The 26,770-nt window shown below is 40.8% G+C and overlaps 1 protein-coding gene across 9 annotated transcripts in view; it reads right to left on the minus strand.

Moving 5' to 3' along the window:
* Positions 1-26,770, minus strand: part of KIF13A (kinesin family member 13A) — a 243,532-nt gene that overhangs the window by 211,769 nt on the left and 4,993 nt on the right. The gene's annotated exons all lie outside the window — the stretch shown is intronic.

Below are 26,770 nucleotides of genomic sequence, written 5' to 3' on the forward strand. Positions count from 1 at the left end.
TTGGTTGTTTGGATAAGATAATATTGAAGACAAAGTCATGGTTTACTAAAGCAAAGAAACTGTATGCTAAGTCTTTAAGATGGCAATTTCCTATTTTCTGTGACTCCTTTCAGAGTCTCAGGATAAGGCTGCACCAATTCAGTGTAGTTTGTTTCCATGCATTAACCTCTACAGGTAATTCATGCCAATTTGTGTTCACACATCTACATTTTTGCCTAAATACATGCAAATTTATGCATCCCATCAACCACTGTCTTTTATATTTAAAGATGATGCCACTAATAGTGACTGTTATTCTTGTATACAGGTTTTCCTGAAAAGACTGCCATATTTTCCAGATCATAAGCACAACTTTTTAAAAGTCTATTAACATTGCTTTAAATCTACAGTCAAGCATTTTGAGTGTGAACAGCAAGCAAAGCAACGGACTTAGGTTCACAGTGCCAGGCTCCGTTCTAAGGACTCATCAAGTGGTAGCTCATTTAACCTTACATCCGTAAGATGCAGGTATTATCATCCTCATTTACAAATGAGGAAGTTGAGGCATGGAGAGGACAGGTAACTCATCCAGGATCACACAGTAATAAGTGAAAAGGCTAGGATTTACTTTCAATCTGGCTCCAGAGTCTGTGCCTTTAACTACTGCTCTGTTATTAGACTCAACAATAGGTCCATTACAAAGAAGGTCCAGAAAAATCCAGCATGTGCACACTTTTTCAAAGACCATCAACCATGCAGCCAAGTGCCACCTGTTTGTGGTCCTCCCTGATTAGCAGTCTTGTCCATCATGTACTTTGTGCTTAGCACTGCAAAAGCAACCAAGATGGAAACAAACCCAATATGCAAGAGATTTACTATCTAGGTAGGGAGGCAAGTTATGCCTAAGCAGCAAAGGTAGTGTTAGGCTGTGATATTATGGTGATAGACATATATTGGTTTTTGTCCATGGTTCCTGGCTTATAACTCCCATACCCCTTGTTACAGTCCTTTGCTATAATGTTGGGGTGCTTTAGGTCTCAGGAGGAGGCCTCAGGGAATAGATTCTCTCTCGCTGACCTTCTCCTGTCCTCTAATCTGGCTGTGGGTCAAAAAAAAATCCTCATTCCAGAGAGGGTCCTGCTCTATACTCTGGAGGAAGAAATGCTGCATAGAGAGGCCAAGAAGGAACTGACACAGACAGGCCTTGCTGAGTTTCCCCACTCAGTCTACTAGTATGAGATCACAACCTTTCTGTCCAATCACATTTTTTTTTTAGACGGAGTCTCACTCTGTAGCCTAGGCTGGAGTGCAGTGGTACAATCTCGGCTCGCTGCAACCTTGCTTCCCAGGTTCAAGTGATTCTCCTGCCTCAGCCTCCCAAGTAGCTGGGATTGCAGGTACCCACCACCATGCCTGGCTAATTTCTTGTGTTTTTAGTAGAGACAGGGTTTCACCATGTTGGCCAGGCTGGTCTCGAACTCCTGACCTCAAGTGATCTGCCCGCCTTGGCCTCCGAAAGTGCAGGGATTACAAGCGTGAGCCATCGCACCAGGCCCCACTTTTTTATGCCATCCATATTCAATCATGTCTATATAACAAGACCTCCATAAAAACCCTCAAGCACAAGTTTGGAGAGCTTCCAGATCACTGAGCACATGGAGGCAGCAGACAGCACAGTGAAAAAGAACTCGTTCACATGCTGGGAGGGTGGTGTACCCCATCTCCACAGGGACACAAGCTCCTGCGCTAGGGACCCTTGCAGACCTCGCCCTATGTATCTCTTCATCTGGCTGTTTATTTGTATCCTCTAAGATAACCTTCATAATCAACTGGTAAATATAAGTGCTCCCCTGAGTTCTGTGAGCCTCTCCAGCAAATTAATCAAACCCAAAGAAGGGGTCCTGGAAATCCCAACTTGAAGCTGGTAGGTCAGAAGTTCCAGAAGCCCAGACTTGTGACCGATGTTTAAAACAGGGGGGCAGTCTTGTGGGACTGAGCCCTCAACCCGTGGGATCTGACACTATCTCTGAGTAGACACTGTCAGAACTGAATCAGAGGACACCCAGCTGGTGTTCACTGCTTGTTGGTGGGGGAAAACCCCAAGACATTTGGCCACAGAAGTCTTCTGTGTTGCTTGTTGTGGCGTGAGAGCAGAGGGAAAACACAATTTGAGTTTTCTGCAAAACACAGCCTTATCACAATATTTAAAGACATGATGTGTTTCATGGCCAGATAGAGTTGTTTGGTGTTTTTCCTCTTCACATTATCATAAAGCTTAACATGACAATGACTTCACATACTTTTTCAAAACACTTTAAAAGAACAGCCTGAGGTTTAGACCAGCCTTCCTCTAGGAAACAGTCACAGAAAACATTTTCAATGGTGAAATGTCTCTAAAAGCTCTCACCAAACCCTGCTTTTGAAGCAGCTTCAGTCTGATAACCCGACACAGAAATAAAAAGCTTCTCATATAATAGACACCTGCCTCTACAAGCTGCTAAGCTGCCACTCACAATTATACCTCAGGCACAAGGAGGGATTTACTCACCAGCCATTCTAATCAATTGCAATTTGTCTTTGGTGGCATTAATTTCATCTACTATCTCTAGATGATCATCAAATCAACCTAAATTCCTCAAAAGATACTGAAGGGGTTTGTAAAAATTCTTCCCTAAAAAATATTCTCTGGCTGTCCATTCCTCTCAGCAGTAATGTTCCTCCCAATTGCTTTTTAAGAATACTTATATTTGCATATGGTGTTCTGGACAGCACACATCTGACTATATCTAGTTAGATACATCAAACTTCTGAGTAACTGAAATTGCTAAGTAAAATATCTATAAATAGGCAAATACACAGTCTGTGGCTTATAACATTCGTTTAGAAGCTATATATAGTAAAAACTATTCTCTATAGATGTAGTACAGCTGTTATTTGAATTGTGACACGCAAAGACAACATGTATTTGAACAGCAGTTTACTTCTTTTATCAACTATCCTCATGTTTCAAATTTGACAGTTTTATTCCATTTCTTCATCTTCACCTTGAATATACAATGTGATATTTCAATTATATGATTTATTCTTATACTTTAATTCCATTTATTCCATCTAATCCATTGTCAAGGTGTTGTATTCATCCAAATGCAAAACTGATTTTCATCTACTACTTATCTTATTCAATACATAAAAATCCAATTATAAAACCATGTTGACAATGCTAACATTTGTGTCTTTTTCTTTTCTTTTCTTTTCTTTTTTTGAGACAGGGTCTCACTCTGTGCCCAGGCTAGAGTGCAGTAGTGCAATCATAGCTCACTGCCACCTCTATCTCCCAGGCTCAAGCAATCCTCCCGCCTCAGCCTCCCAGGTAGCTCCCAAGTAGCCTCCCAAGTAGTCACCATGTCAGGCTAATTTTTTTTTAATTTATATTTTGTAGAGATGGGGTCTCACTATCTTGCCCAGGCTGTGTCATTTATCTCTAAATAAAAAAAGTACTGTGAGTCATATACAAGTCACTGTTTAAGGAGCTACACACATCTTATCATTCATTCAATGTTTACTCCGTGCTAGGTATACAATGACAAGCAAAACTGACATCATGCCTGAAGCTTCATAAGAGCTTCTAGAGACAGCCTCATCTATGTTATAGAGACTGCATGAAAAATAGCCATGCCCATACAAAGCCATGTATTTTAAATACATTTGCAAATTACTCTTTATTACTTACACTACATTATGTTTGGGAGATGCAACGCAAAAAAAGAGTTTTATAAAATATTCCATTGCCACCAAAAATAAAGTTCTCGGAACACCAGATGTTTCTCTGTAGGAACACATAAGAGTCAAGGGTTGGAAAGCAGCAGAGGAAAGAATGTATTCTTAGAAAAATAAACTGGATAGAAACAGGCAGTCAGTGTAAACAACTCTAAAATAAAATGATCTCAACACCTTCTGTATCAACAAGTAGAGAGTACTCCTCTTGAGGCAGAATTGATTATTTTCAATTATATTTCTTAAACCTCCACATTAACCCAAAATAAACATGAAAGTCAGGGACATCTAATGGTAGCATTCCTTATTCAATTAAAAGCTATCAGTTCGGCTGGGCGCAGTGGCTCACACCCGTAATCCCACCACTTTGGGAGGCCGAGGCCGGCGGATCACCTGAAGTCAGGAGTTCGAGACCAGACTGACCAACATGGAGAAACCCCGTCTTTCCTAAAAATACAAAATTAGCCTGGTGTGGTGGCGCATGCCTGTAATCCCAGCTACTTGGGAGCTGAGGCAGGAGAATCACTTGAACCCGGGAGGCGGAGGTTGTGGTGAGCCGAGATCGCGCCATTCCACTCAAGCCTGGGCAACAAGAGTAAAACTCCACCTCAAAAAAAAAAAAAAACACAAAACAAAACTCTCAGTTCTCACCAATTAACATGTCCTCCCCAAATGGTGGCTAGAAAAAGGTTTATCATGCATTCATTTTGAATGGCATTTGTGATTCCTCAACCCATGGAGAAATTTTAGGAGTTAAAAATCTGCCAACAAGGTAAAATCATAAAAAAAGGTTATGAGTCAAACGGAAAATCACTCTTTAGTAACTAAAAAAAAGTAAACATTCTTTGAGAGTAGCAAAAAGAGAGCGAGTATAAAAAATAATTTTGGATTTTGCTTCAACTAGAAACACTAATGGACCAGCCTCTGGGCACCAATGTTTGTTGACTAAACTTAACAAATGAATTATAACTGAAAATAACACTGCTAAACTTTAAAACCAAGATGTTTTTGCTAAGCAAACTCTTCCCACAAATAGGTATTTCTTTCTATGTATTAACTATGCATTTATGACTGTGATCAGCCTGGCTAACAAATCAGTGACCATTTTGGGGTAATAACCTTCAATACTATTACCCAAAGAGGGATCCTCTTCTATCAGTTATAGTTGGGGTGGGGGTACAGGGCAGCTCCTTCCTTTACCCAGGGGATATATCGAGAGCATCATCTCTCAGGAGGAGGTGAGATTTTTAAGTTGATCCAAAGGGACCATGGGTTTTAAATGTTTCAGAAATATTTTTATATGTCATTCCTCAGAGGTATATTCCCAGCAGAATAAAGGAATGTAAAGAATTGTGGTGTCTATCATATAGTAGTGCAGGAGAAACAGCAAAGTAAAAGTGAAATGAGCTGGGAAGAAGCCCCTACTGACTTCATCATCAAGGAGTGAATTCACAGTATAACGTATCATTCATTCTTTCATTGTTTGTGAGCATGAATTGAGTACCGAACACTGCACTAGACCCCTTTCAAGATCCACAGTAGGAGAAACTAAGCCTCCTTTCAAGAAGCGTAGCATCTTTCAGTTCAAAAAAGTATTAAACAGCAGATTAACAAGTACATAAAAATATGGTTAAAATTATCTACATAATATTACAGGGGCTTAATGTTAAGCCAAGGGTCAGAGAAAGATTCTTAAAGGAACATGTATGCTGAAACATCCAAAAGGACCAATGAATGTGAGTTTGCAGAGAGGAGGCTAAAAGAGCACTTCAAACTGGAGAAAATACGGAAGTGGAAACTGGGATGTGCAGCTTAATGAGATCTGGACTTGGCAAGGAGGTGGACTTCACTAGTGTGGGCTGGTAAGGGGACCTGGAAAGGAGCTGGGATTCCAAAGGTGGAAGGTAGCAACTGATGTGGGATAATAAATAAGTTATTAAGATAGGCAATAAATCATGTCCCAGCATGAAAGGGACCTGAAACCACCCCCAAATTGGCCCAACAAGCACCAAGCATATTGTAAGCCCTTTATATTCTCCCCGAATTAGGCTGGACAATGTAGAGTCAAATTGCACTTTTAATATTTTACCAACTGACTACCATAAATTTGACATTAAACAAAACAGCCCAGTGACTGTATTTATGGTAGAGATGTTATTGAAGATATTGTTCTCTAAATAACACTAAAAGGACAGAAAGATCCTTCACCCAGGGCTTAGTAAATAGAATAGCTATGTTCTTTTTGAGCAACTAGCTTGTTTTCTTCTTATATACAATTGTATAACAGTTATTTTCCTGTTTGCATGGGCTTCTAGGATCCTCCAGCCAAATACGATGTCCACCTCCAGCAACTACATAGACTACAGCGCACACTAGGCGTCTTACCTCTAGTTTCAAATTCTTCTCTTATTCTCACCTAAGCCCTGTGTTCCTCTGTATTCTAGGGTGCTTAGTGTTTGGTTGGCAACATTGTCTATTTTCCACATCTTAAAATTTCAGAATTGGGATACACTTGACAATCAAGGTTTAATAGTTCAACTGGCAGTGGTTTTTCTTTTGTGTGGCACCTACATACCAATGTGTCTTATAATTGATGGTATTTTAGGTGCACTGAAAATATGGTTAATAGGCTGGGTGTGGTGGTTCATGCCTGTAATCCCAGCACTTCAGGAGGCCAAGGCGCGTGGATCAGGTGACCAAGCTGGCCAACATGGTGAAACCCCATCTCTACTAAAAATACAAAAATTAGATGGGTGTGGTGGGGTGTGCCTGTAATCCCAGCTACTTGGGAGGCTGAGGCAAGAGAACTACTTGAACCCAGGAGGTGGAGGTTGCAGTGAGCTGAGATTGCGCCAGTGCACTCCAGTCTAGATGACAGAGAAAGACTCCGTCTCAAAAAACAAAGAAAAAAATATATGGTAATAAATTGAAGAACAGGCTTGAAACGTCCATAAAAGGTCAAGCTTTTGCTGCAAAGGCTGAGGAGAAGAAGCAGTAAGTCATAAGGGAGACCGTTAAAAAAGCAGAGCGAGGAGAAAATTTGTGCAGGCAAGTAGCAATGTAGCAATGGAGGGAACAGAGGACACGGACCACAGAGATGAGCACAGCCAGGAAGAGGCAGCAGCCAGAGAGGCTCCACTTGAAAGAGGGTGGGGCAGGACACAACCATCTGTACCGGCCCTGCCCTCAGGAACAGCTGATGCTGGTATGGGGGCTGCGTGCAAGTCAAGCTGAGTCTGGACAACATCCACAGGCACCCGGAGGCAGCTCAACCACAGAGTACTTCTGTTATATCTACTCTAGCCAGACAAATTCCTGTGGTCCTCTCTCTCTCTCTCCCTTTCCTCTGAGCTTCCATACATTGGAGGTGTAACACAGCCAATCTACACCTTTCCATTTAATTGGAATCTTCCTCATGCTTGACTCAAATTTTATTTCTCCAATTAGCTCTGGCTTATTAATGACAATGCAATGAATAGAATCAAACTGATGTTATCAGCCAGCCCCAAAGTTTCTTACTGAGATGCATCTGATTCAGCCCTTTAGACTCAGATCTGTCTGTCCCCTCTCCCACTACACTGTAAACTCAAAGTGCATAAAGATAATTGTTTATCCTATATGATTATAATTACATAACCAGCAGGTCTAGTCATCAAATAATTTTGCTTCCCTTTAAATTTTGTGACCAATGGAAGTGAGGTGAGGGAGTAAGAGTGTCACGTGAAAGGCTGGGTGCGGTGGCTCATGCCTATAATACCAGCACTTTGGGAGGCCGAGGTGGGCGGATCACCTGAGGTGGGGAGTTGGAGACCAGCCTGGCCAACATGGCGAAGCTCCGTCTCTACTAAAAATACAAAAATTAGCTGGGCTTGGTGGCGGGCGCCTGTAGTCCCAGCTACCCGGGAGGCTGACGCAGGAGAATCGCTTGAACCTGGGAGGGAGAGGCTGCAGTGAGCTAAGATCGTGCCATTGCACTCTAGCCTGGGCAACAAGAGCAAAACTCCATCTCAAAAAAAAAAAAAAAAAAGAGTGTCATGTGAAGTAACATGGATAGATAAGGTCTCACGATATGAAGAAATATATTACCGATGACCACAAAAGGGCCCCAAGGATTTGTAGGATAGATTTGTTCTATATCTTTCTTTTTTTGAGACAGAGTCTTGCTCTGTCGCCTAGGCTGGAGTGCTGTGTGTGATCGAAGCTTACTGCAACCTCCGCCTCCTGGGTTCCAACGATTCCCCTGCCTCAGGCTCCCAAGTAGCTGGGATTACAGCCACGCGCCACCACGCCCTGCTAATTTTTGCATTTTTAGTAGAGACGGGGTTTCACCATGTTGGCCAAGCTGGTTTCAAACTCCTGACCTTGTGATCCGCCTGCCTCAGCCTCCCAAAGTGTTGGGATTACGGGCGTGAGCCACCATGCCTGGCCAATATGTTCTATATCTTAATGGTGATAGTGGTTAATCAGGCATATGCAATTGTAAAAACTCAAGAAAGTGTACCCTTAAAATGGGTGCATTTTATTGTAGATAAATTTACACCTCAGCTAGGCACAATGGGTCATGCTTGTAATTCCAGCACTTTGGAAGTCTCAGGCAGGAGGATAGCTTGATTCCAGGAGGTTCGTGGTTACAGTGAGCTATGATGATGCCACTGCACTCCAGTCTGGGTGACAGAGTGAGACCCTGTTTCTGAACACCCACACCCACACACAACCACACCTCTCAATAAGGTTAATTTTAAAGTATATTAGCCAAGAACTAATTATTCAGTTTAGAGTAAATCAGCTCCATCAACTCTCCTCCTTCTCTTATAGCAGCTCATATTGTAGCCATCGCCCTAATTCTTATAAAACAAACACCCTTGAAAAATACAACTGATAATCAGAAAAGCCCAAGTTTCTACTTTTTACAAGCTGTGATCATTCACTGGCCTAAAAGGATGTTGTAATAAATCTTGTCTGTGGTTCTCAAAGGTTGACATCAAGTAACTGTACTTTATTGCCCTCAAATATATATATATTAAAAAAGCAAAAATTAAAATAAGTACTAAACCCAATCATTGGATAAAATATAAGTAAATCAAATTTATAAAAATCAGTAGAAAAGTCAGTGTTATCTACTTTATAAAAACAGTAGAAAATGTCGGTGAGGAAGAAAGTGTACGTGGAATCCTATCAAAATGAGCATGCACCAATGCTGCTTTCTCAAACAGAAAGACAGAAGTTTAAAGGATTTTTTTTTGAAATAACATATACAATTGGACAAAAATGATACTAGTCTGGCAAATTTTTCATGGGCTTAGGTCAGTAGAGCTTCACAGTTGTTTTGATTTTATCCCAGATAACCCAGGTCAATGTTTTCAGAATTCTGAAAGTTTTGTGGTTTTCTTGTTGTTTTGTTTTTTTGAGACTGAGTCTTGCTCTGTCGCCAGGCTGGAGTGTAGTGGTGTGATCTTGGCTCAATGCAACCTGTGCCTCCCGGGTTCAAGCGATTCTCCTGCCTCAGCCTCCCGAGTAGCTGGATTACAAGCGCCTGCCACCACACTCAGCTAATTTTTTTAAAAAATATTTTTAGTAGAGATGGGGTTTCACCATGTTGGCCAGGCTAGTCTCAAACTCCTGGCCTCAAGTGATCTGCCCACCTTGGCCTCCCCATAGCGCTGAGATTAAGGCATGAGCCACTGCACCGGGCCAGGATTTTAAAAATCAAAGGAAACACATGTGTCCCAAATGAAAAGGTTACAAGCTTTCCAAGAAGTCTGGATTAATTTTCTCTAATTGATCTTAGTATCATGTTTAGATATCCTAATCATATTTAATCTTTAACTATGTTCTGCCTGCAAATTTACTTAGGTGATAAATAAGTGTTGTTTCCACCAAGACTAGCCATACAAACCATCTAAAACTTTACTAAGAATAGTATTCAAATATGAAATATCATAGGTAGAGATGAATAAGGCTTTTGTTGTATATGATTCAAATCTCCTACAGACCATTTTAATAACCAGTATTTCAATAATTATTGAGAGAAACTCAGAGTTCACATGCAGAAATGGTTCTCCAATCCTTATAAGATTTCACATAGCTTTTACTGAGTCAAAAGTTCCATTCTCTTTTTAGCAGCAGGAAGGAAAATAAATTATTACAAGTGACTCAAAACAAAGCAATTTAACAGTGCTTCATTAGTGAGATGTTTTCAGAGCATAGCAATAAAGATATGTGTGATGTTAAATCTCATTACTTATCCAGTGGCTTTATTAACAGGGTTGATCTTGACCTTGTTAATTTATGTTTGTCTTTTTGGTGATAGATAACACATTATCTTTAGTCATAATTTTAGATTAAGGAATAACCACAAACTCATCAAATTATTTGCTTGTAAAATTAAAAAGACGTACAATCTTTATTTATTTCTCAAATAGGTAGGTGGTTGGATAAAAGTACGGCTAAAATGGGGCCAGGCGTGGTGGTTCACGCCTGTAATCCCAGCACTTTGGGAGGCTGAGGCAGGCGGATCACTTGAGGTTAGGAGTTCACTTGAGTTCAGGAGTTTGAGACCAGCCTGGCCAATATGGCAAAACCCCATCTCTACTAAAAATACAAAAATTAGCTGGATGTGATGGCATGTGCCTATAATTCCAGCTACTGAGGAGGTTGAGGCATGAGAATTGCTTGAACCCGGGAGGCAAAGGTTGCAGTGAGTGAAGATTGTGTCACTGCACTCCAGCCTGGGTGACAGAGTGAGATTCTGTCTCAAAACAAACCAAAAGTAAGGCTAAAATGAAAATTGTCAAAGTCAACTCATAAAAAAAATGTGTGTGTGTGTGTATGTATGTGTTATTTTTTATGTGTGCTATTTTTTATTTTATTTTTATTTCCATCTCTAAAGTGGCCTAACATAGCAACCTTAGTACCCATGAGAATACCCTAGTATACCCATTAGAATTTGTCTCTAATGTCCTTTTCCCCTAAAGGGATTTAATATCTTGAAACAGTTAGTATTCAAGATACTGGATTTTTTTTTTTTTTGACAGTGAGCAGGATTCTTTCAAAAGTTCTGGAAAAAAAAAAAAACCCACGATTTAGAAGACTTTTACTGGTCAAGTATGACAATCTGAGCACTAACAAGAAAGGAGGGGTGAATAAATATAGAGTGTCTCCTAGATCTAATCCCAACACAACACAGTGCTTGATGGTTTCAACATGGATCCGTATGGATTCACTTGACCACATCCTTCCCATCAGATAGTTTTGAGAAATGTATCAAAAAGTGTTTTTATTGTTAACATCACTATATGTCCCACTACTTCAGCTTCATCCTTCTGTCTTATGATTCTTATTATTGCACGAACAATAATAACACACACTAAGAAAAATATCTAACATTTTTTGAGTATTTGCTGTAAATACTCAAAGCTCATTATTTATTTTACATGAAGTTGGAAATTAAAGCACAGTGAGGTTAAGCAGCGTGCCCAAAATCACGCAGCTGGGAAGTGCAGGTGCAGGCTGAGGGAACCTGGACTCCAGAGTTAATGCTCCTAATGCTGCTTCCTTAATTAGGGAAAGAAAATTCCAAATATTCCAGCAGTACCTAACTTGATTTAGTAGACACTCTATTCCCTTTTGGTATTATGCACTTTCTCAGGGGAAAAGTAATCCGAGGAGATAAAAACTTTGGTGAAGGAAAATGTTAAAGATAAAGCAAAACAGAAAATTTCAACAAGACAGAACTTTGTCTTGGACTAAACATTCAGCTGAACCTAGTGCTGTAAATTTTTAGATAGTGCTACCGCCTCAAGGCAATATGCAATTGTTGTGTTTTCATAATCTTAAAAACTCAGTAGTTATTCACTCAGTGGTATAAACTACCAACCACAGAAAAAGGAAAATGCATCACAATGTTAAAAGAATGAGTAAACTGTATTTTACCTCTAATATCTTATATTTTCAAAGTGTTCAACAGTGAATGGGCATCACATTTATAATTAGAAAAAAGTTATATTAAAAACAAAGTTCTTATGAATAAAGAAAGAGAGAACTCATCTTATGCTCAATCACTCAAGGATGGAAAACTAAACTTCTCTAGGGCAGAGAAAACTATCCGAAGTCTTTCTGGAAGACTGCAGGTGTCAGGAGCAGAGATGCCTGGTTATCCATTTCCATAGTCATGAGTTGCCCCCACACACAGACTGCTATCAGCAACAACTTTGTATAAGCTGCTCCCCATCTTTTACTCCCCAAAGGAAAGACCTGCAGTGTTAGGTTTCCTCCTGCTCCCAACTGCCCAGCCACTGAGCCATCTGCCTTCCTGCTCTGATTTCTGAACCAAGAAGGCTCAACCATGGGACTAGGACCCGCTGATGTTTGACAATCACTGTGAGATGCATCACAAGTAACTTGTTAATAAGGTGCTCATTAAATAAGTCTGTAAAAGCTTACTTAATAAAGTCTGTGAAGGTCTTAATAAATGCTTAATAAAGCCTGCAAATGGCTTATTTAAAAATATAAATAAAAACAGGTTCAAAGCTATCCCCTGTAGACTGCCATTTTCACATGGCTTCCATTCCAATGTACATTCTTGGACGGCATACTGAGAATTACCCACAATGCTGAGTACCCCTGGGGGACTGACAAACTTAGGCATATTATTTGACATGTGTGCTGCAGTGGGGAACAAAAAAATGTTGAAAACTGCCACAAGGGTAAGCAGAAGATGCAGCATCAACCCAATGGCCAATTAGGAACCAGAGAACGAGAAGAACCCAGAGATCCCCGCTTACTCACCGGGAGAAAGAAGAGTAAGCAGGCCAGCAGCCCTGCCACTCACAGGGCTGTCCCAGATTCACAGGCAATGGACTCCAGGTGGAGCTGGAGGAAGAGGCCCTGGCAATCTACCAGTATCTCTCCTTTCTCTCAATTCTTTCACTCCAGTCCTCTCTCCCTATGACAACAGGAGGAACAGCTTCTCATGCTGACTCACAAGAATGCCAAGCTACATCAGGTTGGTGTAGGGTCCACTCATCCAGTCTGGGACCACACACCACCTCTGGGTGTATAGCTCTGGCAGTACAGGAAATGAAACATCCCGACCTCACAACTTTGCCTAGGATAGAATTCTCTTCCACTAGTTACCTGCATAGAATCTGCAGCTAATGCTGCTCTATAGGTTGTGCAGTGAACATTAAAAATGTGAACTTTGTCAAAGACTGGTGACCTCCTGGCTGGATCAACCATTACTTATCTCATGTAGTCCTAAGCAGCTACAGCCTCTGCCTGTCAGCCAAAGGCAGTAGCAGCCAAAGCTGTAAGGGTCCAGAGCTACATTTGTACTGCCATTACCCCCAAAAGCCACATGACAGCACAAAGGCTATCATTATGTAACAATTTAATGCAGAACTTAGAGGTCTCAGAGGGCCCAGACTAGAAGCACTAGAACCACCAGTGATGTGACAGACACAACCTGAGGACTTTCTACCCACAGACTCATCTACCTAGGCACAGCTCTTATAATAAAAGTCTATATCCATATCTTTCATTATATTCAACTATAAAACATCTACAAGGCACTTACTATGTACAAGGCATGTGCCAGCTGCTTCGAGAAAGGAAGAGGGAAGAAACAAAAGACAAATAAGACAAGGGGCTCTGCTCTCAAGGAGTTTGCAGTCTAGAGGGTATGATAAGCCATTTGTACAGATTCTTCACGGACATTGAACTGGTCACTGTCTTTATTCAGAGCAATAAGTTTTGACCACATGGCTGGAGGCTCTACCTCCAATCGTGGTATCTTCTGCTTTGTACTCTAGTTATTGGGGGCTGGCCCTTTGCCATCTTAGACATAGTATATACTCACTAAATGTTTGTTGTACTACTTAATTATATTTATATTAATTGGATATAAAGTTACTAGGCTTTAGTTAGCATAAGGGATTGATAGACTGCCAATACTACTTAGTCATAAATGATTTCTGAGGAAATGATTGGCTGAAGCTAGTGACACACTGTGTTCAAATAATATTAGGTTTCTATACTTCTATTTTTCTTCCTGAGGCAACCGACTTTATTATCCCCATACTTATGCTGGGGACTCTTGTTCCAGGGTTTACCATCCTGGAGAGGATGAACTTGAGGGCTTCTCTGTTAAAATTCAGAATAGAGAAATATTTTTACTTGCATATCTGGTTCTCTGGCATCCCTTACATGAATATATTTTAGCCCAGAACTGTTTACTTGGGAAATCTTTTGGTTTTTGGCATTCATTTACTGACCCACTAAAATTTGGAAAATATATTTAGGATATTTAACAGAAGCATTCTAGTTTCCTTTGAATTTATTATTTTCTTTCAAAAAGTTTTAAAATATACCACACAAACCTAAATGCCTGTGTATTTACTTGTGTTTTCTTTTGTTTTTTTTTGAGACGGAGTCTCGCTCTTTCACCCAGGCTGGAGTGCGGTGGCGCGATCTCGGCTCACTGCAAGCTCCGCCTCCCGGGTTCACGCCATTCTCCTGCCTCAGCCCCGCAAGTAGCTGGGATTACAGGCGCCCGCCACCACGCCCGGCTAATTTTTTGTATTTTTAGTAGAGACACGGTTTCACCGTGTTAGCTGGCATGGTCTCGATCTCCTGACCTCGTGATCCGCCCGCCTCAGCCTCCCAAAGTGCTGGGATTACAGGCGTGAGCCACCGCGCCCAGCCGTGTTTTCTTAAATAAGGGATTCATGCATGCTTTCTTAGAACAGTTTTTGATCCATTTATTCAATTTAAGTTTTTGTGTATAGAAATACATAAAAGCAGGCCGGGCATGGTGACTCATGCCTGTAATCCCAAAATTTTGGTAGGCCAAGGCCGTGGATCACTTGAGGCCAGGAGTTTGAGCCTGGTCAACATGGTGAAACCCTGTCTCTACTAAAAATACAAAAATTATATATATATATCAGGATGCTGAGAGAGGAGATCCAATGGCAGTGTGAAAGTAAATAGATTTCAGATGGCTTACATGCTTCCAGCAATTTGCCTGCTTCAATTACCAGGTAGTTTTCTTTTCTCTTTCCTTTTCTTTTCTCCCCTAACCCCCTTCTTTATTAATCTTAATGCAATATTTGACTTAAATATCTGCATCCTGGATAGGCCTGGCCACGAGTGTTAATGACATGCACCTCCTCTTCCCTAATCCTCTTACTGAATTCTTTCTAGGGATGTTAGTGGTAGGCTCAGATAGGAGTACTGAACAGACATAGGTTATAACCACTTAAAAGCCTTATATCCATTCACCTGAGCAGTTTGTCTCCAAAGAGCACACTCTTGGCAACAACACTTGATAGTGCTTTACAAAACTACTTATTTATACTCAACAGGTATCTATCAAAACAGTGCAAAAAGCAAATAAGAGATTTCCAAGGGAAAAGCTGCAGCTCAGAGACAAAGTAATTTATAACACTTTTACAAATTTCAATTTTATTTCAGCTTTTAAAAAGATTGGTGAGGTTATTTCAATACATCAAAATACAAAAACAAAGATGTAGGCTACCACTCAAAAAATTCAGTCTACATACAAATAACAGAGACTGGTCAATTTTTAAGGGAAAATATCCTTTAATGATTCTTAGTATGATCTGGCCTGAAGGACCCAAGATCCTCAGAACTCCAATAGCTGATGTACTATTAGACATCGCACACACCAGGGACACCTAACTGTACTTCACAGTTCAGAGTTCACATAGCTATGGTGGTATTTCCATCAATTTCCAGGAAAAGAGATAATTAATGTGATCACTTCACAAAATTAAATGTATCCAAGGTTTAAATTCTGAGATTATGTCCTTTCTCCTATTCTGGTGTTAAGCTGACCTCTATTTTATAATAAAATATTAAAATTTAGTAGTGCTTTTGTTTTTTTCCTTTTTTTTTTTGACACAGGGTCTCACTCTGTCGCCCAGGCTGGAGTGCAGTGGTGTAATCATGGCTCACTGCAGCCTAGACCTTCTGCATTCAAGTGATCCTCCCATTTCAGCCCTGCAAGTAGCTGGGACTACAAGTGAGCACTACTACCACACCCAGCTAATTTTTCTATTTTTTGTAGAGATGGGGTTTTGTCATGTTGCCCAGGCTGGTCTCAAGCTCCTGGGCCCAAGCGATCCTCCCACCTCTGCCTCCCAAAGAATTGGGATTACAGGAGTGAGTCACCACGTCTGGCTTGCTCTTGTTTTAGTGTGATTACTCGGCATATTTAAAAGAGGCTGGGAACTCTCTGTTTATCCAAATTTTTATTTCTACTGTTTTTTAAAAATCCTTAAGTCTGAGAACCAATGAGCAAGGGCAGCTAACAGTCACTCTTGGGGGGGAAAAAAACAAAACTAGTTAAATAATAATCTAGCTAGAGAGCTTAAAAAAAAAGTCCCTAGGATTACAGTAGACCAGCAATTTTTGAACACTATTTCCAATGCATAATTCATCATAAAAATGTAGACTAGGCTGTAACCCTAGAAAGAAGAATCCTATTCCATCAAAGCCAACAATACTTCAAGGCTTCAAAAAACTTAAAGTGACATTACCATGCTAATGTTACCTATTTGTACTGTAACTCTTTGTAAGTCTAGATTCAAAAGGAGATGCTTAAAACTGGATAAGGCTGCTCAAATTTAACACCGTTATCTTGATAAACCTTGCCCACTACTATCCTCCTTCCTCTTTATTCAAAACATTATCCTTGAAACAAGTAATTTTAAGGATCTTTCTCAATGTCATAATGTAACCATTCCCTGTTACAATTTGCATAGTGAATACTAAACTTTAATTAACTGTATGAATAGAAGTAGAGAGCAAAAAGGCAAAACAAAACCAAAAACAGTATTTCATTTAAAAACCTTACAAAGGTCCAATTACAACTGCAAGCTCAGCTATAAATCTTTACACATTCTCTCTTTAGCTGGGAAAATAGGTGGGCACCAAAGGCATCAATTCTGAGGACTTGTTTTATTAAACCCTAGAACAGAATGTAAGTATGTTTAAAGGCTTGTTAATCTGTTCAACAAACTACATGTGGATTTATTGTATGTGGCCCTTCCAAAATCCGGGACAGATCTTTTCAACACTTGCAACAGATGCCTATGCAGTTCGTCGTTTTGCGCTTTCTGGTTTTCCTGAGGCTCCAGCTTGAGATACAGAAATATTTATGGCCATTTGTGGTGGGTGTGCAGTCTAGGGAGTGTCTCCCCAAGACAATACAAAGGGCCAACAGCAAAGAGCAAAGCTTCCCTTTCCTCAAAGGCTTCCTTCCTGTTCCTTGTCTTTGAGAGAGAGTGAAAAAAAAAAAAAAAAAAAAAACCAGGCTCCAAACTTTTTCCCCTAAGGGAACTACAAACAGAGGTTTCCCTCAAGCCTCTTCTAACAGCAGCCAGTTCATCAAGCCCACAGACCAGACCCTGAAGAGCCCCATGGAATCAATAACCACTTTGCTTTTGAAAGAAAGGGGAAGAGGGCATAAACCAGAGACACAGACACACTAACCTGAGTTCATCCCACAGTGGAAGATAGGAAATATTGGAGATGAACTGGAGTTTGGTAGGGTTGCAGCAGAATCCTCAGAAACAAAACACGATGCCCAAGGAAGTTCTAAACCAACAATAAATGTCATTTCTCCACTCCCACACATATATACTTGTTGCATAAAACAGCTGTATACCTTTAAGAACAGCTTAAAAATCACTGGATCCCACAAAGAACACAACTATATAAGATGACGACTAATTAAAAGATTCAAATCAGATGATTTTGTTATAATGTTCCTACGTAGACACAGGCAAAGGAGGTATGTAGAATGTCTGTAAGGAATCCAGGATTCTCAGCTAGCTGATAACGACTTCATGCTGCTGCTTTATTTCATTTGACACCTTCCATTCTCGTATCAGCTACTGCGTGCAAACCAAACCTCCCAAGAATGGTGACCCTGTCCTCTTCAGTTCACCTAACACCCTGGCCAAGAAGTAAATTAAAATGCAATGTATTTCAGCTCCTATAAATGTTACCTACTTACTCTATTTAACTCAACTCTCAAAGTACCGTTGGGATAAATCTGAACATTACAACTTAAAGAAAAAAAAAAAAAAAACCCTTACAGACTACCTAGTCCAGCCCTCAATTTTACAGATGAAGAAACCTAGCTGCAAAAGGATCAACAGCTATCTCAAAGAAGCAGACCAAGTCAGTGGCAGAACCAGATGGCACCCAGACGTCTCACAGTTCACTGTGCCATGCTGCTGCTCCATAGCCCAGATCGGAGCCTCTGCATGGATGTGGTCCCCCATGGCTTTGCTAAAATTGTCACATCATTACAGGACTGGAAACAGGGAACTGGAGCCCACAACTCTCAAACCAGAAAGCTGAGAAAGAACCTGTGCCTTCTAACAAGTTGGTATCAGGTGAAGGATAGGCAAGTACTTTGCATTTAGATAAGTTAGGTAATTCTTTCCCCTCTACTGTAATTCAAGTAAAAACAAATAGCAAGATGCACTTTAATTAAATACATCTGTTTAGAGAGTCCTTATGTTAGGAACCCGGTTTTTTATTTTTATTTTTTTGAGATGGAGTCTCGCTCTGTCACCCAAGCTGGAGTGCAATGGCGTGATCTCAGCTCACTGCAACCTCCATCTCCCGGGTTCAAGCGATTCTCCTACCTCAGTCTCCTGGGTAGCTGGGATTACAGGCACACGCCAACACGCCCGGCTTTTTTGTGTTTTTAGTAGAGATGGGGTGTCACCATGTTGGCCAGGCTGGTCTGGAACTCCTGACCTCATGATCTGCCCACCTCGGCCTCCCAAAGTGCTAGGATTACAGGCTTGAGCCACTGCGCCCGGTGGGAACCTCGTTTACTATACCAGACCAACGGTTTTCAACCTTGGCCACACACGAGAATCAACAGCCAACCATGTGCGTTAACAGTCTTGGGCATTCAACCTGGTCAAACCTTTGGATGGCTATACCCCCAGACACTGTGAAGCAAAGACACGTCATATCTACTTTGCCCTGTTCAGATTCCTAACCTACAGAATTCATGGGTATTAGTAAAATGGAGTTTTTTTTTAGACCACTAAGTTTTAGAGTAGTTAAGCAACAATAGTAACTGGGACACCTGGGAAGCTTTTTTAAAAATCCTAGTGTCCAAGGTGCACTACAGCCCAATTAAGTGAGAATCTCCGGGTCTGGGACCCAGCCATCTATTTTTAAAGCATCCCAGGAAATTCTGTGGTGCAGCTAAGGTTGAGAACCAAAGTCCAGATCCATGTTGCTTAATGCACTGGCCACATATAGCTGTTTAAATCAATGAAAATAAAAATTAAATTCCTTGATCATAACCACGTCAAGTATTCAATGATCATATAGGGCTACTGGCTACCACATTGGACAGTGAAGATATGGCATATTTCCATCATCTCAAAGTTCTATTGGACAGTGCTGGTCTAGACTAGTAGTTCTCAAAGCTTAGTCCCAAGCTACCAGCATCAGCCATCACCTGGGAACTTGTTAGAAATGCACATTCCCAGCTGGGCGCAGTGGTTCACACCTGTAATCCCAGAACTTTGAGAGGAAGAGGAGGGCAGATCATTTGAGGTCAAGAGTTTAAGACCAGCCTTGCCAACATAGTGAAACCCTATCTCTACTAAAAATAAAAAAATAAAAAAAAATTAGCAGGCGGGGTGGCAGGTTTCTGTAATCCCAGCTACTCAGAAGGCTCAGGCAGGAGAATTGCTTGAATCTGGGAGGTGAAGGTTGCAGTGAGCTGAGACTGTGTTCCGAATTAGTAGGTTCTTGGTCTCACTAACTTCAAGAATGAAGCTGCAGACCCTTGCAATGAATATTACAAGTCTTAAATTGGCGCGTCTGGAGTTTTTTTCCTTCTGGTGGGTTCGTGATCTCGCTAGCTTACAAAAGTGAAACTACAGACCTTCAGCGGTGAGCGTTACAGCTTATAAAGGCAATGTAGACCCAAAAAGGGAGCAGCAACATAATCTATTGCAAAGACCAGAAGAGAGGAGAAGAAAAAGAAGAAAAAAAAAAAAAAAAAAAAGCTTCCAGTACAAAACAAAACGCGAACAAGTTACTGCCGCTAGTTCGGGCAGCCTGCATTTATTCTCTTATCTGGCCCCACCCACATCCTGCTGATTGGTAGAGCCCAGAGGTCTGTTTTGACAGGGCGCTGATTGGTGCGTTTACAATCCCTGAGCTAGACACAAAGGTTCTCCACGTCCTCACTAGATTAGCTAGATACAGAGTCCACACAAACGTTCTCCAAGGCCCCACCAGAGTAGCTAGATACAGAGTGTCGATTGGTGCATTCACAAACCCTGAGCCTAGACATAGGGTGCTGATTGGTATGTTTACAAACCTTGAGCTAGATACAGAATGCCGATTGGTGTATTTACAGTCCCTGAGCTAGACATAAAGCTTCTCCACATCCTCACCAGACTCAGGAGCCCAGCTGGCTTCACCCAGTGGATCCCGCACCGGGGCTGCAGGTGGAGCTACCTGCCACTCTCACGCCGGCACTCCTCAGCCCTTGGGTGGTCGATGGGACTGGGCGCGGTGGAGAAGGGGGCGGCGCTCGTCAGGGAGGCTCGGGCTGCACAGGAGCCCACGGAGCGGGTGGGAGGCTCAGGCATGGCGGGCTGCAGGTCGCGAGTCCTGCCCCGCTGTAAGGCAGCTAAGGCCCGGCGAGAAATCGAGCGCAGCGCCGGTGGGCCGGCACTGCTGGGGGACCCAGTACACCCTCCGCAGCCGCTGGCCCGGGTGCTAAGCCCTTCATTGCCCGGGGCCGGCAAGGCCGGCTGGCTGCTCCGAATGCGGGGCCCGCCAAGCCCACGCCCACCCAGAACTCCAGCTGGCCCGCAAGCGCCGCGCGCAGCCCCGGTTCCCGCTCGCGCCTCTCCCTCCACACCTCCCTGCAAGCTGAGGGAGCCGGCTCTGGCCTCGGCCAGCCCAGAAAGGGGATCCCACAGTGCAGCGGTGGGCTGAAGGGCTTCTCAAGTGCCGCCAAAGTGGGAGCTCAGGCAGAGGAGGTGCCGAGAGCGAGCGAGGGCTCTGAGGACTGCCAGCACGCTGTCATCTCTCAAAATCACGCCACCGCACTCTATCCTGGGCAACAGAGCAAGACTCCATCTCAAAAAAAAAAAAAAAAAAGGCCGGGTGTGGTGGCTCACACCTGTAATCCCAGCACTTTGGGAGGCCAAGGTGGGTGGATCACGAGGTCAAGAGATCGAGACCATCCTGGTGAAACCCCGTCTCTACTAAAAATATAAAAAAATTAGCTGGGTGTGGTGGCGGGCGCCTGTAGTCCCAGCTACTCGGGAGGCTGAGGCAGGAGAATGGCGTGAACCCGGGAAGCAGAGCTTGCAGTGAGCCGAGACTGCGCCACTGCACTCCAGCCTGGGAAACAGAGCGAGACTCCGTCTCAAAAAAAAAAAAAAAGAAAAGAAAAATGCACATTCCCAGGCTCCACCCTAGACCTACCAAATCAGAACATGTCAGGGTGGGGCCCTCCAGGTGATTCTGATGCACATTCAAGTTTGAATACCACCCATCTTGTTACTACTGCCCATACAAAATCATTTTTACCATGTCGTCTCTCATACTTAAATATGGAAATTATCAACTTTTAGCTTCACTATAATGTAAGAGAATAGTTCATGTTGTCATACAATTGCAAAGATGTATTTTTGTGCTGGCAATCATGAGAAGAAATGCCTTTCAACTAGTAAGCCAAGGGCACTAAAATGTTTCATGAAGATGCTCTTATTTGTAATCTCTAAGAGAAACAACTGTAAGGCCCAAAAATATAGAAATGATTAAAAATTCAAGAGACTATTCAATTTTTAAAATTATAAATGTGAAAACTATGACTATGACTGTTTGTAGCATAACGAAATGTAAGTGGGAGAAAAGCAAAACACAAAATTGCAACAGCAAATATTTGTATTACATGGGCAAGGACAAAATAAAGGTAGAGGAAAAATAAGAATAACTGATTTGTTTTTATTTGTTTTTTTTTATTTTTTTAAATTATACTTTAAGTTCTAGGGTACATGTGCACAATGTGCAGGTTTGTTACATATTGTATACATGTGCCATGTTGGTGTGCTGCACCCATTAACTCGTCATTTATATTAGGTATATTTCCTAATGCTTTCCCTCCCAGAATAACTGATTTGTTAAGCTTGGTAGGACAATGATTCTTTTTTGTTTCTGTCACGTTTCTTACAAAGTTACCTGTGCAAAAACATTTTACAGTGTCTAACAATGCAACTTTTAAAAAAGATACGATTGCGCTTTGACATGAAAAGTACACTGCAAGCATAATTTGATAAAATAGTCCTACTTGATCAATGACTCACCGAATTGTTAATCTCACAGTAACATGAAATTAACACTGGATTCAATCAAATGAGGGGGCTTGGACTGGTGAAGTATCAGGTCTTTCTAGTCCTGTGAGTCTAGGAGGATTCTCCTCTCTACTTTTCCTTTTTAATCTTAGGTCTACAATCGAATATAAGAATTATACATTTTTCACAAATAAAATTTTACAAAGAGATGTGAAAACTTTATTTTGTTTTTATTTAGTTTTCACCTAGTTGTTGAGTGGTAAAACACCAAATAAACTAATTTCCAAGGAGGAATTTCTTCTTAACATTTGCATGTCTAAATATCCAGAAATATTTTGTAGAGTGGTCTTTTTTGAAAAGATAACTCCTGGATCTCACATAAATCAACTCTTCTTTTAATACCTCTTTTCATCTAAATTTTAGCATTTCCATTACATCCTTTGTTGATAGCTCTGACATTAATAAACTGAATTTCTTATATGCCAAGGTACAAAGTAATCTCACCAAGTGTTTCGGAATGTATTGTTTATTTCTCTGCTATTCTGTTTCCTTTGCAGGTAATATTCAGAAAATTTCTTTAAATTCTAAACATATAAACATCTTCTCTGCTCTTCTTCCAGGGAAGATTTGAGAAAGGGTAACTTTAGTTGGATTAGTCCAATAAACTGATATCTGCAGAATGTTTACTATTTGAGGGAAACTTGTTCCTGTAAAGTTTCTTAAAAATATGAGTATATGGCATGTGCAATTTTATTGAAAATGGAAGATAATTCAAGTTTTCCACTATTTCTAGCTGGATTTCACCACCGGAAGCTGAGTTAAGTAGAGGGATGATAAACTAGCTATTTTGGTACTATTCTGAAAATATGTGAGACAAAAGATATAATAATATGGCATACACCTTTTTAAATGTTACACCAAATAACTTTAACAGTGATGCAAAAAGTATGATTTTAAAAAATTTTCCAGCTGGGTATGGTGGCTCATGCCTGTAATCCCAGCACTTTGGGAGGCCAAGGAGGGTGCACCTGGAGGCCACTTGAGGCCGGAAGTTTGAGAACAGCCTGACCAATGCAGCGAAACCCCATGCCTACTAAAAATACAAAAATTAGCCAGGCGTGGTGGTGCACACCTGTAGTCCCAGCTACTTGGAAGGCTGAGGCACAAGAATCGATTGAACCTGGGAGGCAGAGGTTGCAGTGAGTCCAGATTGTGCCACTGCACTCCAGCCTAGGTGACAGAACGAGACTCCATCTAAAAAAAAAATTTCCAGCTTTTTGTATTAACAAACTATCCTTATGAATGTGGGTAACTGAGTTGTCTACAGTAGCTACTACCTTCAATTCTAGCATTCATCGATGTTCTTAAGAAAAAGAAAATTATTGCTTTTATTGTTGGAAGTTCAATAGAAAAGGGATTTGACAAAAGCTTTTAATAATAATAGTAACTGCAAAGAGAATTTACAAAATGCTTTTGGTGTGTGGGGCATTCTTGAATCTAAGCACTGAGAACACAAAGATAAATCATGTATAGTCCTTGCCCTGGAGAAACCTCAGAGTTTAGGTGAGATACAGTTATAGCTGAGAAATGTCCTTAACATAAAATATACCAAAACAAACAAACAAAACAATGTGCTTTAGGGAGAAAACAAAAAGCAGACTATATGGAGGAAATTATCATTAATGTCCTCAGAGAAGATACCACAACCAAGAAACAAGAATAAGATGGTTTAAAAAAAAAAAAAGAAAGACTAAAAAAAGAGCTCTTGAAAATTAAAAATGTGATAGCAGAAACAAAAAATTAAACATAAGGATTAAACATAAGGCTTGTCAGATGTAGTGGAGGAAATCTCTCAAAAGGTAGGACAAAAAGACAAGAAGTGAAAAGTAAAAAGAAAAAATAAAACCATCAGAAGACCAGTTCAGGAAACCCCATGTCCTAATAGGTGTTCCAGAAAAAAACAGAGAACAAAGAGAAAGGTCTTATTAATGAACTAATTCAATAATTTTTTTTTCAGAACTGAAAGACAGGAGTTTCCAGGTCAAAAAGGCCCACTGTTGTGATTTAACAAAAATAGGGAAAAAACTTCTAACAGATTCCAGAGGGGAATAAAGTAGGTCACGTCCAAAGGATTAGAAACCCAAATAACTTCTCAACAGAAGCACTGAAAGATAAAAGACAGTGGAATAATGTCTTTAAAGTAGAATATGATACACAGCCACACTATCAATAAGGTGAGTAGGTAGAATTAAGATACTTTTCATACTTTCAAAAAACTTCACCTTCCAATCATGCTTTCTTAGGAAACTACTGAAGGATGTGCTCTACAAAATGGAGGCAGGAAACCAAGAAGAAAGGAAGGAAAATAGAAAAATAGGAGATTCCACACAGAAGACAGGTCAACGGAATCCCCTGAATGATGGTGTGGGAAACCCCCGGGAGGCAACCGCTCCAAGCCGAGAGGGCTACCAGATCACAACAGAACACGTAAGAAGGGCCAAGGAGAAATGTCTCTAAGAAGAGGAACTCTAGAGAGCACTTGATATGTTTGAAAGTCTTGAAAAAAGATTTAGGGAAGTGGCAGAGAGTTTGGATGCTAAAGTAGTAAGTACACAGAAAAAAAAGCAAAATAAAGAAAAATGAGGGAAAAAAGCAACAATCATTAACGCCAGGCAAAACAAAAAGTTTTGTATGACAAGAATTCATTGAACAATTCATAGCTCAATGTCAACAATGTTCGGTAGAGTCATATAAATAATGTCAACACTAAATATTGATCCAACCAAAATTACTATATTGGGAAAATAGGGAGCAGGTGGGAAGAATTTGGGGGTGAGGTGAGAATAAAGCAGAGAAAGAGAACAAAGAGAGCAAATAAAAACCAAGCATTACCAGCATGTTATTCAGAAATACGGTGGGAAATTCCAAAAGAATGAATTAAAACCACTAAAAGTGGTTGCCTCTGGGGAAAGAAATGAAGAGGGGGACTTTTTTTTTTTTTTTAAACACAGCCTTTATAAATTATATGACCACTTCACACTTTAAACTGTGTATACAGGTTAAGAAAAAAACAAAAACCCAGAGCCCAAGCTCTTACTAACTAAACCTATGTTTTTCAAAATATAAGTTTGTGACTCATTAGTGGGTTGAGAAATAATTCGGTAAGACATAGCCATTTTTTTTAAATGAATTCTAACAGAAGGGGATAGAAAATAAAAGACATTGCATACAGCTAAGAGTATTTTTTCATGAACCTTTGAAATATACATATCCACATTAACAGGTTCATAACGTAAAATGTATTTTTAACTGTTGACTGTCAACAAAATAATATAACCACTCTAAACTACAATGCATTATAATTACTTTTAGTTTTGTTTCTTTTTCTTTTTTCTTTTTTTTTTTTTTTGAGACAGAGTCTCGCTCTGTCGCCAGGCTGGAGTGCAGTGACATGATCTTGGCTCACTGCCACCTACGCCTCCCGGGTTCAAGCATTCCCCTGCCTCAGCCTCCCGAGTAGCTGGGACTATAGGCACACACCACCACGCCAAGCTAATTTTTTGTATTTTAGTAGATATAGGGTTTCACAATGTTGGCCAGGATGATATCGATCTCCTGACCTCGTGATCTGCCTGCCTCAGCCTCCCAAAGTGCTGGGATTACAGGTGTGAGTCACTGAGTCACTGAGTCCCTGCGCCCGGCCTTATTCTTTGCTTTCTTACAATTAACTCTGTAATATGGGCAGAGAGAAGAATAACAACACAGAAAAAAGAATTCAAAGTCCCACAGGTGATTTTATAATGTGGAGTATTACTGCTTCTTAGGTGACTTATCTTTCTAATTATGTATGACTTTCACTAATATTTAAATTTCTGGTCTACAGAGACACAGGAGCCAAGGAACCATCCTAGAAGCCTTCAGAATGGCGGAGGAAGCCAGCTTAGAAATAAAAACTTGCAATATTTACAGACTGAATAGCCCTTATCCAAAATGCTTGGGACCAGAAGTGTTTTGGATTTTGAATTTTTCTTGAATTTGGAATATATGCATTATATACTTACCAACTGAGCATTCTTTTTTTTTTTTTTTTTTTTTTTTTTTGAGACAGAGTTTCACTCTTGTTGCTCAGGCTAGAGTGCAATGGCTCGATCTCAGCTCACCGCAACCTCCGCCTCCTGGGTTCAAGTGATTCTCCTGCCTCCGCCTCCTAAGTAGCTGGGATTATAGGTGTGCACCACCACACTCGGCTAACTTTTGTATTTTTTTAGTGGAGACAGGGTTTCACCATGTTGGCCAGGCTGGTCTCGAACTCCTGACCTCAGGTGATCTGCCTGCCTTGGCCTCCCAAAGTGCTGGGATTACAGATGTGAGCCACTGCGCCTGGCCCCCAGGATTTGGAGCATTTTGGATTTCAGATGTTCAGACAGGGATACCGCTGGTGAATAAACTAAAAAATACATACAAAGTTTAGTAAGAGGAAGCTTTCTTCCACTGACCCTCCCTCACACGATTTGCAAGGTGTATTGTTCATCCTGCCATATGGAAAAAATGAACAGGAAGCTAAAAACTTTCATGCTCTTCTACTGAGAGCCCATATTTAGCCCAACATTTTATTTTTACACAGTGGGTTAGATATGCAC

Source organism: Pan paniscus, chromosome 5 (genome assembly GCF_029289425.2).
Source record: "Pan paniscus chromosome 5, NHGRI_mPanPan1-v2.0_pri, whole genome shotgun sequence".
NCBI lineage: Eukaryota > Metazoa > Chordata > Mammalia > Primates > Hominidae > Pan > Pan paniscus.